General features: G+C 34.3%; 1 long non-coding RNA gene across 1 annotated transcript in view; it reads right to left on the bottom strand.

Moving 5' to 3' along the window:
• Positions 1-19,375, bottom strand: part of LOC110262109 — a 91,359-nt gene extending 71,984 nt beyond the window's left edge. The window contains exon 1 of the long non-coding RNA XR_002346684.1: positions 19,255-19,375. This is a non-coding gene — a long non-coding RNA (uncharacterized LOC110262109). The remainder of the gene's footprint in view (positions 1-19,254) is intronic.

Below are 20,063 nucleotides of genomic sequence, written 5' to 3'. Positions count from 1 at the left end.
GAGACACATGCACCCGTATGTTCATTGCAGCACTATTCACAATAGCCAGGACATGGAAACAACCCAAATGTCCATCGACAGATGATTGGATTCGGAAGAGGTGGTATATATACACAAGGGAACACTACTCAGCCATAAAAAAGAATGACATAATGCCATTTGTAGCAACATGGATGGAACTAGAGAATCTCATCCTGAGTGAAATGAGCCAGAAAGACAAAGGCAAATACCATATGATATCACTTATAACTGGAATCTAATATCCAGCACAAATGAACATCTCCTCAGAAAAGAAAATCATGGACTTGGAGAAGAGACTTGTGGTTGCCTGATGGGAGGGGGAGGGAATGGGAGGGATCGGGAGCTTGGGCTTATCAGACACAACCTAGAATAGATTTACAAGGAGATCCTGCTGAATAGCATTGAGAACTATGTCTAGATACTCGTTGCAACAGAAGAAAGGGTGGGGGAAAAACTGTAATTGCAATGTATACATGTAAGGATAACCTGACCTCCTTGCTGTACAGTGGGAAAATAAAAAAAAAAAAAAAGAAATCAAACAAAAAAGGAAAGAAACAAAGGAGAAACACAGAATCAACTGGAAAACAAGGTTTAAAATGGCTACAAATACATATTTTTCAATAATTATCCTAAATGCAAATTTATCAAAAGACAGCATGAAGACTGGATGAAAAAACAAGAGCCTACAATATGCTGTCTACAAGAGACTCACTTTAGGGCAAAGGACACATATAGATTGAATGTGATGGGATGGGAAAAGATATTTCATGCCAGTGAAAAGACAGGAAAGTGGGACAGGACATTACATTAAAAAAAATCAGAATATAAATTCTTTTCAAGTGCACATGGAACATTCTCAAGGACTGCCCACATACTAGGGCAAAAAACTAACCTCAACAAATTTAAGAACACAGAAATTATTTCAAGTATCTTCTCTCACCACAATGGCATGAAACTAGAAATCAACCACAGGAAAAGAAATGAGAACAAACTGCCTACATGAAGACTAATCAACGTGCTAATAACAGAACCACTGGGTCAATGAGAAAATCAAGAAGGAAATTAAAAAATACCTTGAGACAAATGATAATGAAAACACATCCACTCAAAATCTATGGGATGCCACAAAAGCAGGTCTCAGAGGGAAATTCATAGCAATATAGGTCTTCCTCAAAAAAGAAAAATCTCAAATCAACAACTTAACCCACCACCTAAATGAATTAGAAAAAGAACAAACAAACCTAAAGTCAGCAGAAGGAAGGAAATCATAAAGATCAAACAGGAAATCAATAAAATAGAAATTCCAAAACCAATAGAAAAAAATCAGTAAGAAGGAATAACACTCCTAAAGACATTCTATGAAGCCACCATCACCCTAATACCAAAACCAGATAAAGATATTACCAAAGAAGAAAATTATAGGCCAATATCTTGATGAATATAGATATAAAAATTCTCATCAAAATTTTAGCCATCTATATCCAAAAACATATACAAAGGATTATATACCACAACCAAGTGGGATTCATCACAGGTTCATAAGGATGGTTCAAATAAATCAACATCATACACCACATTAACAAAAGAAAAGTCAAAACCCACATGATCTGTCAATAGATAAGGAAAAAGCATTTGGCAAAATCCAACATCCATTCATGATAAAAACTCTTACCAAAGTGGGTATACAGGGAACATAACATAATAAAAACCATTTATGACAAATCCATGGCAAATATAATACTCAATGGAGAAAAGCTGAAAAACTTTCTGCTAAAATCTGGAACAAGACAAGAATGCCCACTCTCACTTTTATGCAACATAGTATTGCAAGTCATAGCTACAGCAATCGGACAAATAAAAGAAATACCAAATTGGAAGAGAAGAGGTAAAAATGTCACTCTAAGCAGGTGACAGTATAATATATATAGAAAACCCTAAGGATTCCATCCAAAAACTACTTGAACTGATCAACAAATTTAGCAAAATTGTAGGATACAAGATTAACATTCAGAAATCTCTGGTATTTCTGTATATAAAAAATGAAATACTAGAAAAGGAATACAAAAATACAATACCTTTTAAAATCACATCTCCAAAATTAAATACCTAGGAATAAACCTGACTGAGGAAGTAAAAAATTTATATGCTGAGAACTATGAAACATTAATGAAGGAAATTAAAGAGGATTCAAAGAAATTGAAAGATATTCCATGCTCCTGGATTGGAAGACTTTATACCATAAAAATGGCCATACTATCCAAAGCAATCTACAGATTCAATGCAATCCCTATCAAATAACCCATGATATTTTTCACAGAATTAGACCAATACAAAAATTTATATTGGACTGTAAAGGATCCAGAATTGACAAAGCAATCCTGAGGAACAAGAACCAAGCTGGAGTCATAATTCTCCCAGACTTCAGGCAATATTACAGTGCCATAGCAATCAAGACAGTTGTGTACTGGCACCAAAACAGACACACAGACCAATGGAACAGAATAGAGAACCCAGAAATAAACCCAGACACTTATGGGCAATTAATCTTCCGCAAAGGTGACAAGAATATAAAATGGGAAAAAAACAGTCTCTTCAGCAACTGGTGCTGGGAAACCTGGATAGCTGCATATAAATCAATGAAACTAGAACACACTCTCACACCATAAAAATAAACTCAAAGTGGTTTAAAGACTTAAATATAAGAGAAGACAGCAAACTCCTAGAAGAGAACATAGGCAAAACATTTTCTGACATCAGTGTAGAAATGTTTTCTTTGGTTGGTCTCCCATGGCAACAGAAATAAAAGCAAAAATAAACCCATGAGAACTAATCAAAGTGACAGCTTTTGCACAGCAAAGGAAACCATTATATATATAAAAAAATACAACCTATGGAATAGAAAAAAATATAGTTCAACAGCAAAAAAGCCAACAGCCCAATTGAAAAATGGGCAAAAGACCTGAATAGACATTTGTGCAAAGATGATATACAGATGGCCAACAGTCACATGAAAAAATTGCTCAACATCACTAATTATTACAGAAATGCACATCAAAATTACTATGAGGTACCACCTCATACCAGTCAGAATGGCCATCATTAAAAAGTCCACAAATAACAAATGCTGGAGAGGGTGAGTAGAAAGGGGTACCCTTCTACACTGTTGGTGGGAATGTAAACTGGTACAACCACAATGGAAAACAGTATGGAGGTATCTCAGAAAACTAAATATAAAACTACCATATGATCCACAAATTCCACTTTTGAGCATATATCTGGACAAAACTTTCCTTGAAAAAGCTACATGCATGTTCATCACAGCACTATTCACAATGGCCAAGACATGGAAACAACCTAAATGTCCATTAGCAGATGAATGGATTAAGAAGATGTGGTATGTATACACGATGGAATTCTACTCAGCCATAAAAAAATGAACAAAATAATTCCATTTGCAGCAACATGGATGGAACTAGAGACTCTCATACTAAGTGAAGTTAGAAAGGTAAAGACAAATACCATATGATGTCACTTATATATGTAATCTAAAATATGGCATAAATGAAACTTTTTACAGAAAAGAAACTCATAGACTTGGAGAATAGACTTGTGGTTGCCAAGAGGGAGAGGAAGGGAGTGGAATAGACTGGGAATATGGGGTTATATATGCAAACTCTTGTATTTGGAGTGGATAAGCAATGAGATCCTGCTGTTTAGAACAGGAAACTATATCTAATCACTTATGATGGAACATGATGGAGGATAATGTGAGAAAAAGAATGTATATATATTGTGTGACTGGTCACTTTGCTGTACAATAGAAATTGTTAGAACACTGTAAACCAATAACAATGTAAAAAATAAAAATAATTAAAAATAAAAATAAAATAAATGAAACTATGATTCCTGGCTGATAGAAAGTATTAAATCTAACTTAAACACCAAGTTTCTGCTGAACTCTGGGCAGCTGCATTAGTCAAGGGAAGCACTATACAAGGCTAAGTTTGACTAAAGCTGGTGAGTATTTCAGGACCCCTATGGAATGAAGAGAATTAAGAAGTTTATACAGCTACCCATGGGTGTATAAAAAGTAAGCCCCACTCTTCCCAAAAGGATAACAAGTAAATTTATGTATTATCTGTAACTGTGTTAAGGCAAAGAAAAAACTCTCCTGAGAATTTATAACCTCATATTTTCATTGTCACAATTGCATTCTTCATTAATGTTTCTTATGTAATTAAAAAAAATAAATCTCAGGGAGTTCCCATCATGACGCAGCGGAAACAAATCCGACTAGGAGCCAAGATATTGTGGGTTTGATCCCTGGCCTGGGTTAAGGATCCAGCATTCCGTGAGCTGTGGTGTAGGTCACAGAAGTTGCTTGGATCTGGCATTGCTGTGACTTTGGCATAGGCTGGCAGCTGTAGCTTCGATTAGACCCCTCGCCTGGGAACCTCTATATGCCACGGGTGTGGTCCTAAAAAGAAAAAAAGACAATAAATAAATCTCAGATAAAAAACTGAATTTAAATTGATTTGAGTCAGGGTCATCTTCAGGTTACTTTCAGAAGTTTTATAAACCCCACCCCTACCCCAGCCAAACATTACTTTAAAGCATGCTTCAAAGTACTATCTCAGATAAAATTCCAAGGAAAAAAAGAAGCTTGTCAACAATTAGATATAAAACAGACTTGTGAAAGATTCAGATAATGGAATTACTTTTCTTGGAATAAAAATGCTTGAATAAATTTAAAAGTTAAAGATGAGCAGGTGGAAAGTAAATGTGAAAAAGCGGCAAATATAACTTATGTATATGGAAACTATAGCTGTAATACTTATAGAGTCAATGTATATCAATCAGTCAGTTAGACAGAGTTGAATAGAGGATTAGTGAACCATAGGAGATATGTCAGAAGTAGTTATCTGTGATTGCTTTCATGTCCCAATTCTCCCAGGAAAAGACTGATTGTTTATAGTCATAGTATCAAGTAAATTCCAGAACTGATTTTAAACCTCTCAAAATGAATCAATGCCAATTTGTTTCAGTGATCATGCTCCTGGAAGTTAACCAATCAATGACAGCCACATACTTTAAGGGTCAGCAAATCTACAAGGGACTCAATCCAGTGAGCACACTTTTAAGATGATGGTAGCCTACTACCATTCTTTAACCAATATAACTTCCCCCAAACCCTTTCCAAAACCCCAAATTTGGCTTTCCTCAATAAGACTTTGCTTGTGCAGGGTAGCTCGCTCTAACTTAAATAATAAAGTTATCTGGTTTCAGATATTCAGTGGCTGTTGCTACCAGAATTCAGCCTAGAGAGGCAAAATGAAGGCAAAAAACAAAACAAACAAACAAACAAACAAAAAACAAGATCAAAGGTGAGACCAGTGGAGTGTGAAAATCAAATCAGGGATCAAGAAGATGAGTGAGAAGAGGAGAGTGTCAGTAATCAAAGGAATTAGGACTGACCCTCTCTCAGGACCCTACTCTATCCTTAAGATCCAAGAATTCTAACACATCTCTAAGATGATTAAGAATCACGTAAACTTATCTAGAGGAAATATACATGACCAAGCACAAAAAGAACATAAGAGAGACAAACCAAGGGAAAATCAAACAGACTGCTTACAAGAGAATGGTAACAATATAGCACAAATATGAATGGACTATTATCCCTAGTATTCCAAGGGAAAATATCTCTCATATCCTAATTGTATGAAGTATAAGCATCATTGCTTAAAGGCAAAATATTTAATTCCCTGGAAAATAGGGTAATCACATTTATTTAATACAGAGTCCCAAAATATATAAAGTAACATTAATTGGTTAACATTTTATTAGACTGTCTACAATTGAGTGAGGTTTTAAAACTACTCTTTTGGTAGTTGATAGATCAAGTAGATAAACAATAAGAGTTTAAGCTTGATTTAATAATCATTTATTGAACGTTGAGGGAAATGAACTATGTTGTAGGACCAAAAAAAAGTACATTAATGTTTAAGAAACTTATAATATTCAGTACACATTATCTGATCAAGTCAATAAGGTTTATATTCAATTATAAAGGATACTTAGGAAAAATCCACACTTTCAAACATTAAAAAGTAAACCTCAAAATACAGAGTCAATAGGACTCAAAACTGAAAAGTGAGAATTGAGAAATAATTATGTAAGCTACTGTGATTTTTTTAAAAATTTGTAAATCTGTTTTTTACTCTACCTAGAACGTTTTATTCAAAAAATTCTGATTTTTCTCTTTATTCATTTCTCTGTACTTATGTCCAAATCTCATATTTGAATTATTTGTCTTTAGTGTGTATATATGTTTCATTTTCAGTAGATTTTCTGCACCATTTTCCCTTTTAAATGTTTTCATAGTAAAAATAATCAATAACAATTTTTTATTCAGACATCTGATGTTTACAATATTATGTGAATACCATTAAAGTATATGTGTCATCCAATGTTCCCAAAAATATCAGAAAAGAGATCATCTGAAGAAAATACAAAAAAACCCTTTTAAATGGCAGCCATAATGCTCTAACTACAAAAATCAAAACATACTTCTAGATAATGAATGAAAAGATAAACACAAAGTCCTTGAAGAATGATAAAGCAGAAATAGAGAAAAATGAAACCTGAATTACATCAACACTTCAACAATCAAATGTGCTGGACACTGGAAGACATCTATAGCATAGAGATGAATTTTCCATTGAACGTATTCACAAATTATGTGGTTGCTTTGGGATATTATTTTCTTCAATAAAAGAAAAAGGTGATCTTGTTGATCACTTTTGTTAATCCTGCAAGTTTTGTCTGAAGTTTATCTAAATAGTTAATTCCCAAAACTGCAAGTAAATTTTGAGAAAGCAAAGATTTCTTAGCTTTTATGTTAACAAATGCAAATCATTGTCTTAGAATATGTTTTTGCCTCTCTTCCTCCCTCCCTCTCAAATTCAGATTATATATGAAAACTTGGACACTTTAGAAATGTCAGAAAACTGTATTCTCAGTACAGTCTATATTCATTTCTTGTGAACAAATCAATTCATAAGAGAAACTCAATTATTACCAGTGATACAGATGATGTTTTGTTAGAAGTCTCTAGAAATCTTTCCAGAAATTTACCTGTATGGATATGGTGAACTTCCTGAACTTACTTTTCGCTCAGCCTTCATTTTGAAGAGTTTCGTATGAAGAACAAAACCATGTGAACACATTAATGAGGCATGCAAAGTAGGAAAGCAATGATTGGAATTTCCCCTAATTCAGCAGTTTAGATAATACTATTGAAAAATGTTAAAAGTATTTCATTGTCATGCAAAGAGAAACAAGTGTAAGAATGTTTAAGACACAGATTCATCTTTATAACTACTTTATACTGTTTCATTTCCATGCAATAACAAATGAACACATAAAAAGCATCAACTCCCCTAAGGCTGAGATGGTAAATGAAATACATTTCATTTAAAAAGTAGTTTTCAAGGGCACTCTCCTACACTGTTGATGAAAATGTAAATTAGCAGCCACTATGGAAAGCCGTATGGAGATTCCTCAAAAAACTGAAAATAGAGCTACAATATCCAACAATACCACTCCTGGGCATACATCCAAAACTCATAAATCAAAAAGATCTATGCACCCCTATATTCATAGCAGTGGTATTCATAATAGCTAAGACAGGGAAACAACCTAAATATTCATCAACAAATGAAAAGATAAAGAAAATGTGGTACATATATATATAAAATGGAATACTACTCAGCAATAAAAATAATTAAAGCCATTTTCAACAACATGGAGGGACCTAGAGATTATTTTACGAAGTAAAATAAATCAGAAAGAGAAAGACAAATACCACATGATATCACTTATGTGTGGAGTCTAAAATATGGCACAAAGGAGGTGTTCCTCCTGTGGCACAATGGGATCAGTGGTGTCTTAGGAGTGCTGGCATGCAGGTTTGGCCTCCAGGCTGGGCACAGTGGGTTAAGGATCCAGTGATGCCTCATCTGCAGCTTAGGCTGCAATTGCAGCTTGGATCTAACCCCTGGCCTGGGAACTCCATATGCTGCTGGGCAGCCAAAAAAAAAAAAAAAAAAAAAAAATATGGCACAAATGAACTGACTTACAAAACAAAAATAGACTCACAGACAAAGAACAGACTTGTGGTTGCCAATGGGGAAGAGGGTTGGAGGTGGATAGAGTGGGAGTCTGGGATTAGCAGATGCAAATTATTATATATAGAATGGATAAAGAACATATAGCACAGGGAATTATAACCATAATAGATAAGCCATATATTCATATATCACTGAGTCACTTTGCGGTACAGCAGAAATTAACAGAACAATTTAAATCATCTACATTTCAGTAAAGTAGTTTTCATCTTCATTTTTTGTTCCCTTCTGAAATAATATTCACTAATTCCCAAATAAATCCACATTGCTTTGCACATTAGTCAGACCTTGTTGAAAGCAACATCTAGACATTGTTATTGTGTCAAGATAAGTTTATTTCTTCCTTTTCAGACAATATTCACCTAAATAAATTTTATAAGGCATGCATATTTTTGAGAGATGTTAACCATTAATGTTTTCTATTCTCTTCTTGGTCATCTTGTGATAAACTGCCTGTGTATTAACAAAAAGAAAGCATTCTCATATTAAAACGATAGCACAGAAATTACTTGTATACAAGTACTATGTATATGAAATTGAATGTATTAGGCATTATGAGTCCAGTATATCCCAAACTTAACTGCTTTTGTTTATTAGGAATGTTCCATTACAACTTCTTTCTTTAGGATAGATGCAAATAAGCCTGATAATAGTTTACATAAAATAAGAAAGTTTAGAGGAAGGGTTGCTTGTTTTTTTTGCTGTGTTTTGTCAAAATAAGCAAATAAAAGACTACTCAAATCACACATGTTTAATGTGGCTAGTATAAAATTAAGTTTTATAAAATTCAATCCATTTTCCAACTTTTATTTATGTCAGATGATACAAAATAATACCAGTTTAATATATATATATTATATTATATAATATATATATACACCATATTTTGATAGGTAAAGCGAAGGATTAGAAGATTTTAAAAGTGGGAGAAAAAGAAGAAGAGAAAATAGAAACATTTTATGGTTGAGGCCACAGAATATCTTTTCTGTATTGCAGTTCTGCACAGGTGGAAGCACAGAGCCACGCTCTGTGAGTACATGAAACCTAACTACAAATTCTGTTCCTGGCCTTTTCCTCTTCATATGTGCAAATGGCACAAGGATTGACAGTAACACTTTGCTGTGTTCATATCACATCTCTTCACAATCGGTGACAGCAGGAGACTTGTTTGTTAGTAACTTCCAGTTTATTGATATTTGGGCACTAATGGTAGAAAATGAGGATTAAGGTACATAGAACAAGAGGATTTTGAGGGGTATATTCTCAAGTTTGGAGAGGCAGGCAGTGTGAAGTGATGAGGGCTTGTCATTTGCAATTGTATTTACCTACCACAAACAATTCAAAATTAGCCAATCAACTCTCAAATTACCTAACAACACAGCATAATATGTACAAATATATTTCAGTTATAGAAGGCAAAATACCACTTTAGAAAACAACTAGAGTATGGAGCCCAGTAAAAATAAGTTTTAGTAAAACAGATTTGGATTTCAGGAAAGTACTAGCAAAATGCCTCTGAACATATCCACAAGTAAAAATTGTATCTAAAAAATATGTAATAATGATGAAAATATAATAAAAACAAATCCAGGTTTACCTTTTGTGGAGTGAAAACTAACAGGATCTGTGCTACATTTCAGGACTTTAAAGGCAGGAAAATTTTCAGCCAGTTGAAGCTGAGATTTGCTTTGATAGAAGGCAAGAAACCTCTATTAATTTTGTCTCTCTCAAAAATCAATAATTGAAGTTTCAATCTTTTTAAAGGGAATCTGAATTATTTTTCTTTATATCCAAAGAAATAAACTTTCTGTGGTCTTTGTCATATGATTTACAGGTTGTTGGCCTAAGACATCAGGGCAGCAAGTCAATAATCTCTTTTGAAAATCCTGCTGAGACTGGGATCATCTAATACAAAGCATTCATTCAGAATCAATCCACTATTGAGGAGCAATGTTCCTTTCTCTTGCCAGAACCACCACCTGGGATAATTTCCCTAGAGTTTCTAATAGTTTGTCATCAGCACTCACTGGAGAATAAAGAATAAAAGACTTTAAGCCTATGAGGAATGCTTGGTATATGATGTTTCAATTCTCTTGTTTCAGCATAAGAGAAAGGGTGAAACAGACGCCTGTGCTGGTTGGAGGCTAGGGATAAATGGAGTGAATCATACATTTATAAAAAATTAAGCTCTATAAGAGCAAGCTCTCATCCTTAAAAGCAAGGACTTCCTTTTAAAGCTCACTAATATTTTGTTATTATTCTTATATTTAACTTATTTACTAGGCCATCTACTAAATATAGACAAGAATTGAGAATTAACAAAAAAGCAAACTAGTATATCAAAAGGAAATTAGAGATCTCTAAGCAACTGTTTGCCCTAGATTCACTAACATAATTTACAGGAGAGGTCCTTGCTCTGATCTTTTTTAACTGTTATTTTAGACACAATTACAAGAAAATTGGTTTTCTTGTTACTCTTCCTACAAGAGTGTAAAAGAAATAAATTAGATGGGGCATTACGCTTGTCCTGGTCACTGCAACAGCTTTAGGAAGTTATGGTGTCACATAGCTCAAAGTAGTTGCTAATGCTCATCAAAATGTGAATAAGAAAGACAAAAAAATCCCTCTTCATTTAAAATACATTTTTATCAATATGGTTTGAAAAGAGAAATTATGCTTAAATTCATAACCTAATGTTATGTGAAAACTTCGTGAAGTGAATTTGGAGACAAAATTAAGTATATCCAAATACAATTTCTATAGTCTAAATTGAGCCATGTACATTTGCAAAAATATTGATTCAATATCCAAATATTAAGCATTAACATTTAAAATATGTGAACACTCAAAATCCATCTATTGTGGGAACAAATGAGATATCTGAGGACATTATTGAATATACACAACTGAAATACTTCAATAAGTCATCTCTATGCACAGAATAAGTATTATAGTCAACTTACCACATATTTTCAGATTTTTACTTAATTTTAATAGTAATTATGTTTAAGAAAGTTTAATATTCAATATTAAGAAAGACTATATATCAATCAGACCAGGAATCTAATAGCAACTTTGAAAATAAAACAAATTTTACAAGTTTACACATACTATAATGTATGTTTTTGGTTAGTTAAATTATCATTAACATATTAAAAAACAAATAAATAATCATAAAATACCTGAATTAAGTCCCTTAAGATCCAATCACTCAAACCCCATGACACTCAAACAATATTATTTTGTACTATGATAGTGGTAAGGATGACTAATTTCAGATTTCTTGAGTATCTGGGTTGAAATCCCATCTTTTGTACATACTAAGTTCACTGGTTCTCAAATTTTAGGATGCATTAGTATCATTCAGAGAATTTCTGGAAATTCATATCCCTGAGTCTTGGAAAAGAAATCAAGCTAAAACGCAACCAAAGGATATGAAATTGAGAATTTCATGCATGATCCCTCAAGAATAGAACTTAAGAAATGAGGGATTGATTTCTCAGCACATGAGGACTTGCCCCCTCAGAGAGTAGCCAAGATGGCAGTGCAGACAGACCCTGAGCTCCTCTCCTCCCGTAGACACACCAACATTACCATATGTATATAAATATAAGGCTGCTCTCAGTATATGGATGTTCCTGACTGAAGATCAAACCCACACCTCCTTGGCAACTGGAGTCCCTGCAGTCAGATTCTTAACTCACTGCCTGACAGTAGGAATGTCCTAAAGTTACAATTGTGTACAGGGTAGTAATGCCAAGAAAGACTAGAAGACCAGGAGAAGATATCTTCTACAACTAAAGATGTTAATAGGGAAATGCAATGAAATAGACTGAAGGTGCAGGTCCATGGTGTAGTCAAGACCCAAACCCTGGGTGGGTCCAAACCCCTGGGTGGGCAGCCACAGAGGAGAGGAAACTCCTCTGAAAGAAGTTCTTAGCAAGGAGTGGGGAGTATGAGACCCATGTCAGACTCCTAGCTTGGGGTCCTGCACCAAGAAGACTGGCCCCCCCACCCAGACCACTGGTCATTGAAAGCTGGTGGGGGTTACTTTCAGAAGACCTAGAGGGCTTTAGGTACACACAAAATCTCACATACACTGAGTCACAGGGCAGAAGCAGTCATTTGAAAGGAGCCTGAGGCAGATGCAACTGCTGAACTTGGAGAGGCTTCTGGAGAGTCAAGGAGGCAACTAGATCTCCCCCTGGGGACATGAACACAGGAGGCAGCCATTTGGGAAAGCTTGTTGTACTCTTACGAGGACACTGGTGCTGATAAATAATGTTTTAGAATCCTCTCTCTAGTTTATAGTGCTGAAATCCAGTCCCATCCTCCAGGCTTTTGGCACCAATATTGGGATACCACAGGCAAGTGGCTAGCTGGGTGAGCCCAACACCACCCACCAGCAGGCCTATTGCATAAAGACCATGAGCTCACAGCCATACTCACACTTGACCCTGTCCACCAGAGCCTATAAACCATTAGAATACTGCCACTAGCATGGGACAACTGCGGCCTCACACCCAGCTGTCAGGATCCAGCCCCACCAAAAGGCAGATCAACACCAAGTATGAGAGCCACAAACCCTGTAGCTAGAGACCCTGAAACCCAGTCTGCTTCTCACTGGGCCAGGACTAACCATAGGACCACCCTTATACATTAGTGAGCAGGCATATAACAAATATCAGCTCCATTCACCAGTGGGTCCTAGCCTGGGAATATATCCATATGCCTTGGTTGTGGCCCTAAAAAGCCAATATGTAATATATATATATATATATATATATATATATGTAATTTTACATTCATTGCAGTACTATTTACAATAGCCATGTGGAAGCAACCTAAGTGCCCATAAACAGATGAATGGATAATACTATATGGTATTATATACATTTGTATATGCGAGGTATATACACACACACACACACAAGTAACAGAATATTACTCATCCATAAAAAAGAATGAAATCTTGCTATTTGCAACAACATGGAATTAATTAAAAGGATATTATGCTAAGTAAAGTAAGTAAGAGGAAGACAAATGCTGTGATTTGACTTATATGTATGTGTAATTTAAAAAAAACATAACAAATGAACAATCATCAAAACAGAAAGTTATAGATACAGAGAATAAACAAGAGGTTATCAGAGGAAATGGGGGATGGAGGAAAGAAACAGGTGAAGGAGATTAAGAGGTACAAACTTCCAGTTGCAAAACAAATGAGTCACAGTTATGAGATATGCAGTGTGGCAAATATACTCTATAACTATGTAATATCACTGTATGGCAACATATTATAACTAGAGGTATTGTGGTAACCACATAACTGAATGTACTGAAATATGTAGAAATCCTGAATCACTGTTGTGTAACAAGAACTAACATAGCGTTGAATGTCCATTATACTTCAAAAATAAACAAATGCATAGAAAAATGGAGCAGATTTGTGGTTATCAAAAGAGGGATCTGGAGAAGGGGTAAATGGATGAAGGAGTTCAAAAGGAACAAACTTCTACTCATGAGATAAATAAGTACAAAGGATATAATGTTTAACCTGATAATAATTAGCAATGTTGTGTGATACATAAACATTAAGAGAATAAATCCTAAGAGTTCTTATCACAAAAAATCTTTGTAATATTTTTATCTATATGAGATGATGGATGTTCATGAAACTTATCAAAATCATTTAATGATGTTAAGTCAAATTACTATGTGGTACAGCTTAAACTTATACCTGCTGCATATCAATTATATCGCAATAAAACTGGAAGAAAAAAAAAAGATTTATCTCCTGGTCAATGAACATCTGCCAAGAATCCCTCCCCATCCTTGAGCTAATCAACTTTCTATATGAATGCTCGCTGGACTTTCCCCACCTTTGCTCTTCTTGCCCATAAACACAGGCCACCCCAAACTCTCAGTGAGTCTGCCAGTAGCTTGCTACAGTCTGTGTTTCCCAAATTGCCATTCTTCTGCTCTTCCTGAATAACCTCAATTCTGGTAAGTTGATCTTGTCTCAATTTACCTTTTTTTTATTGAGGTTGACAAGTTTCACAACCCCAGAGAGTCTTAGAAAGCAGATCAGGGACAGGTTCTCATAAATCAACATTTTAAACTATATTCACAGGAATTCTTGATGCAAAAAAAAAAAAAAAAATCAATGTTTTGCAAAAAGCATTTCTAGCTCTGTCACTTTCATGAAGTTAAATAACCATACAAGGCCGACTGTTTTTTATCACTTATAAAATGTAAATAAAACTAGAGCCTATTATCAAGGATTGCTTTTAGCATTAAATGAGGCAATATATGAAATGAATTTAGAATAGTGCCTAACATGAATGAAACATTCCACCCAAATTATTTATTTTTTGGCTCTGGTTGTGGTTGTTTTATTTTACACATGGTGTTAAAAGTAATTGGTGAAGTCTACTTTCTTTTAGAAAACAATCAGCACCTGCGTGAAATGCCATAGTTATCTCATTCTTTCGTAATATCTTAACTTGATTTTATATTTTCTTTCACTCCCCTCCTCACATGCCAAAATTCCAGTATGAGATTAATCCAAATGTCTGCCGTCTAAACATTTACATAAGCACTTCTGGAGAAAAGTCACCTCATTGTCTAATTCTGATGTTGCTATAAATGACATAGGAGTGTTGGTCATATTGACTAATAATCATAGTTGTAGTCATTAGTCATACTGACCCTGGAAAAATGTAAATAGGCTTGATGGTGAGGGATGATTTGTTTAAAGGCTTTAAATCAAAAAGAGTTAAAAGAGATGCTCTAGCAATCTTGTGGATCTCTCTGGATGACTTTTTTATTCTTTCATGAGAAGAACATGGCCACTGACCTATCTGGGACACATATTTAAACTGCATGACCACAGAAGCAAAAAAGAATTTTCCCCTAAACACCTCCCATTAGAAATATCTCAGGGAAGAAATCTGATTGCTTTAACTTGTCATATATCTATGTGGTGGTTCAAAGACTATTATTATTATTATGAATGAAGGCTATGGCCTTTCTAAAACTGTACTATACTCATCTATTTATTTTTCCACATCAAATACACTATACCAAGAAAAGAATAATCTTGTAAAGTTACCGTTACACCTCCTAAGCTTAGAGCAGGGTCTAATAAATAGTAAATGCCCAATTACTAGGTAGGGAATGAATGGATTAAGAATTTAAAAACCTTCTGCAGGTAGGATCCTGGTATAAACTTCTATTTCTGATGACAAATTTCTACTACTACATGAAAAACCTATGATCTCAACATTGACTAGTTGTGTTTTATTTCTTGTATTTAGGTCCTCTTTCAAATGATTTAATAATTTTTAAGTGCCTAGATTATAGTAGTGTTACATCTGTACCCTCATTATCCGCTTAAATTCTTTTTTCAGAACTAAGTGTATGTATTGTTATCATAAAGAGCTGCTTGTGGGTCTGATGGGACATTTGTTAGGCAAAGGGTTATATGCACGTGGAATCAAAATGACTCAAGCATAAAACCAAAGTGGCAGCAAAACATACTTTGACCTGTAATTTTTTTAAGTTCACCAAAGCCAGATGAGATCAAGATATTCCGTTTGACACTTCTCTTCCATTTTTCATTAGGGTTTTGTTACAAGGATCTTAAAGTAATATATGGGAGAAAATATAAGTATGTAATAAGAATGTGGTACTTGCAGTTGGAATTATGCTCTGTATTTTATTTTATTTTTTAAAAAAAGGGTGTTTAAAGTGGTATCTGAGAAAAGAATTTCTAATAACTTCAAAAAAAGAACAATTATACAGAAAAGAATCTTAGTTTTCAAAGTAAAGGAATGAATTTTTAATTCAAAAAATCTAAAGCGCTGTTTGTTGTGCTACAGGAAAATAAGACTTTTCATTGAGAGCTATCAAAAATACCAATGAGTAAGTTATATTCAAACACTGAAAACAGAAATATTATTCACTGTATGTATATACAGGCAATTTTCTTCTAAATATATGTGTTTAGGTAATATATGTGAGAAGGCATACTTATAAAGTATTTTTTGTTAAAAACATAAACTATGACTACATTTACAGAAATATAAAGCATGTGCTCATTCATGCAAAAGCTATAGATAAATGTGTGCATCTGAATAATACTGATGCTGATACAAGTCCTAAACTTGTCTATTAAATTATCTGTTAACATTTTTACCAAAAAAAAAGTGAAAGGAAAAATTTTTAAATTTCACATAAGAAACATTTAATTATTATTTTTAAGCACAGTTTAAGTTGTAATTTCCCTTTTGCCACAATAATGTACGAAACTAATCCATAATCACTGACTTTGCCATAATTGTCAGTGCTGACTGAGTGGCTACTGAAATAACTGATCTATGCTGGGTAAGGATGGCCATGAGTCAGCTGCCTTAGACATTTGATGCTAAAGTATTTCAGCTTTGACAAAGCTGTTAATTCTTTTATTGAGATTTTAGTAAAACCATTCTGAATGTATTTAGTATCATCTTCTCCCTAAACTCAATCAATCAATTTAATTTATTCAAATAAGGCTATTCCTAATAGTCCAGGAAAAGTCATTGGTCTTCTGACAATTGTTGTGGTTTTGTAGAGTTTGATTAATCTTTCCACTTCAATATACCAGATTTAGCAGTGAGTTTGATCCCTCCTAATCAATGATATATGGCAGCTACAGATGTGAGCAATCAAATTCCCAATGAGAGAGCCAAAGAGACTTTAATGTATCATTCATTTGCTGTCCAGCTAAAGGTATATTTCACTCAATGATCTCATAAGGCTGACAGGTTTTATTTGAGGTGCTATGGGAATCCCATAAATTGTGCAGTTCCTCAAGTCTTAATTATTAATGGAGTAGTATATTTTCATTAAAAAATAAAGAGTTTGAATAACACTGTACTTATTTGTAAAAATAAGCATGTAAAATCATATATTATATATAAATGAAAAGAATGTAAATACACTCTAAATATAATGTTTTAAAACTGTGTTAGATTTTTCAGACTTGATTTGGTGATATTAAAAGTGATGTGGAATGATATGGAAAGATAAAGAAAATCCATAACATATTTGGTTTTCCTTCACATGCTGCTCTTGCTGATGCACAGTTCTCTAAGTTATTTGACTTATGTTGGTAGATGGCCATTAGGATGGAGAAAGTGGTCAGATTCAGGAGAAATATAACAAGGATAAGCAATAAGAATGAATATTGGACTGAACATGGGATGGGGAGAGAAACACCATGGTTATCTCCTAGGCTTAGTTCTGGCACAACTGTTTAGGTGGTGCCTTTCAGGAGGACCCTGAACATGAGACTAGGAATTATGACTTCATTATTGGATATGTCCAGCTGCCTTTCAGACATCAAAATGAAATTGTTGAACAAACAAGTTAAAGTTTTCAAATTCATGTAATAGATCTTGTAAGTTTAAATTTTAGCAAACTTTAGTATAGATTTTGGCTCATATTAAGACACAAATATGCATATTACAAGGCCATGGGGAAGAGTGATAAACACATTTTTCATCTGCCCTTCCATCAACTATTGTCTTGCAACACTAAACATTACCTTACATCGTAATTCCCCATTTAAGAAACAGATAAAATCTCTAGAACTATGGGAAAAACAAAAATGTTGTCCAAAATGTCAACTTTTAAAAGTACACAGTAACCAACTTCCTGTTACTTTCTTTCAATAGTCATCTGTTTGTCAAATTTAGTTAAAAAAAAACCTCTAAGAAGCTTCACTTTTTCAAAGGGGACAAATTATAAAGCTTTTCAATAGAAAGGCTCTATATCTATCTATCACTGAGTTTTTTTTCTTCTTCCATATTTGCATTCCCTTTTAAAACTAAAAAAAACAAAAAAACAAAAAAAACAAAACAAACAAACAAAAAAAACACTAATTCACCGTTTCTCGCAATCCCAAAAAGCTAGCATGTAAAAAAACACCACCATATATAGGATTAGCTACAGAGGGCATTTCTTTTTTTCTTAAATCTGAAAGTATTCATATAGCTGTTTTATCAAATCAAAGCACTTTCCAAAATTATAGAATAGAATAAATGTTACATATTATATGAGCTATTAAACATTCTTTTAGAAAGGTTTGGCTAAGTGTTAATTAAGTGTTCTTCTGATTCCCTTTACTTTTCCTGAGAGTATTCTTTCTTCAAAGTAGCAGCACCTGAATATCATAATACATTTGGTATTTAGTACCTTTGCCATTACCAGTACAGAAACATTCTTACCTGAGTTTGAAAAGAAATTTAGATCAAAAGAACATGCTATCAGATCATAGCCACCAATTAAATCCCCAAATCACCCTGATAAGCTATTTCCAGCGAATCAGTTAAACTGAAAATAATTTAACAAACTGTAAAGCCCTACAATTATTTCCGTCAATTGAGTATGGGCTACACATGGAAAAAATGTACAACAAACATTTTTGCATTGTTACAAGATATAAATATTATTTAAACCATTTAAAGACAGTTTATAAATTTATATTTCATTACTAAAACACATCCTTCCTTTTTTCTTTTAGGATGCCATTGTAAAGTAAATTTAGTATTACTGACCCATTCATTACTCATCAGGTATTTAAAAAGAACCTCCTATAAGGAAAGCATTCTGTTCATTACTAGGATATGACATTAAGAAAAATGCATATTGTCCTTGTGTTCATAGAGCTTATTTTTTTTTGCAAAAGTATATGTAGACAATTATATATGTAAGGATAATAAAAATAAAGGTAATAAACTAGGATTGTGAAAGTATAAATTGCTGCGGGAGTTCACAGAATGAGCACTTAATTACTCTGGGGGATTAAGGAAGGCTATGAATAATGATAACTTCTCAGTACTTGTGGGATAGTAATCCAGTTATATGTCATTCATGTTGAATGAATTACATTTCATTTTGTTATTGCTGTTCCCCACTGTTTCATCTTTTTAATTGATTACTGGATTATGACTTGGTACCAGATATTTTAGGTACCTCACCTGTGTCTCCCCTACCTTACCTCCTCAATACATGTTGAGCAGACCTCCAACTGCCAGTACCTACATTTCATCGGCTGAAGTGCTCCTGTGGATGTCCGTGGGGTGTTAGCTGCCATTATAATGAGCTAGGAACACAGGAAGTTAGCGTCGCTAAAGAGCAGCTCTCAACCAATAACAAGTGGAAGGCTTTATACTCTTGGCTACTTTGCCCCTCAGGTGAGATAATTCTGAGTCAGGTGTTCTGTATTGAATGGAGAGATAGAGTTGAGTTCCCCATCAGGTTGAGTTTTTTGTTTGTTTTTTAATCTAGGTAGCCACTTACTTAACTGTTAACATTTTATGATCTGCCTTCTCCTTCTAGTTTCTAGTCTCATTTCCACATCTCCCTACATGTATTTCCTGGGACCTTCCTAAATAAACTCTTTGTAGTGTAATACTTGCCCCAGGGTGCTTCTGGATAAACCCCAAATAAAGTAAACTTTAAACTGGTGATTGTATGATTTCATGAATTTCTGTATGATCTTGATATTGTGAATTGGTTAATTTGTCTAAATCCTCTCATATATTTCTGTACCATTAGTTTTGATATTTAAATATTGACCCCAGGGAGTTCCCGTCGTGGCGCAGTGGTTAACGAATCCGACTAGGAACCATGAGGTTGCGGGTTCGGTCCCTGCCCTTGCTCAGTGGGTTAAAGATCCGGCGTTGCTGTGAGCTGTGGTGTAGGTTGCAGACGCGGCTCGGATCCTGCGTTGCTGTGGCTCTGGCGTAGGCCGGTGGCTACAGCTCCGGTTGGACCCCTAGCCTAGGAACCTCCATATGCCGCGGC

This window comes from Sus scrofa, chromosome 8 (assembly GCF_000003025.6).
Source record: "Sus scrofa isolate TJ Tabasco breed Duroc chromosome 8, Sscrofa11.1, whole genome shotgun sequence".
Classification (NCBI taxonomy): domain Eukaryota; kingdom Metazoa; phylum Chordata; class Mammalia; order Artiodactyla; family Suidae; genus Sus; species Sus scrofa.
This window is presented reverse-complemented; position numbering and strand designations above follow the sequence as displayed.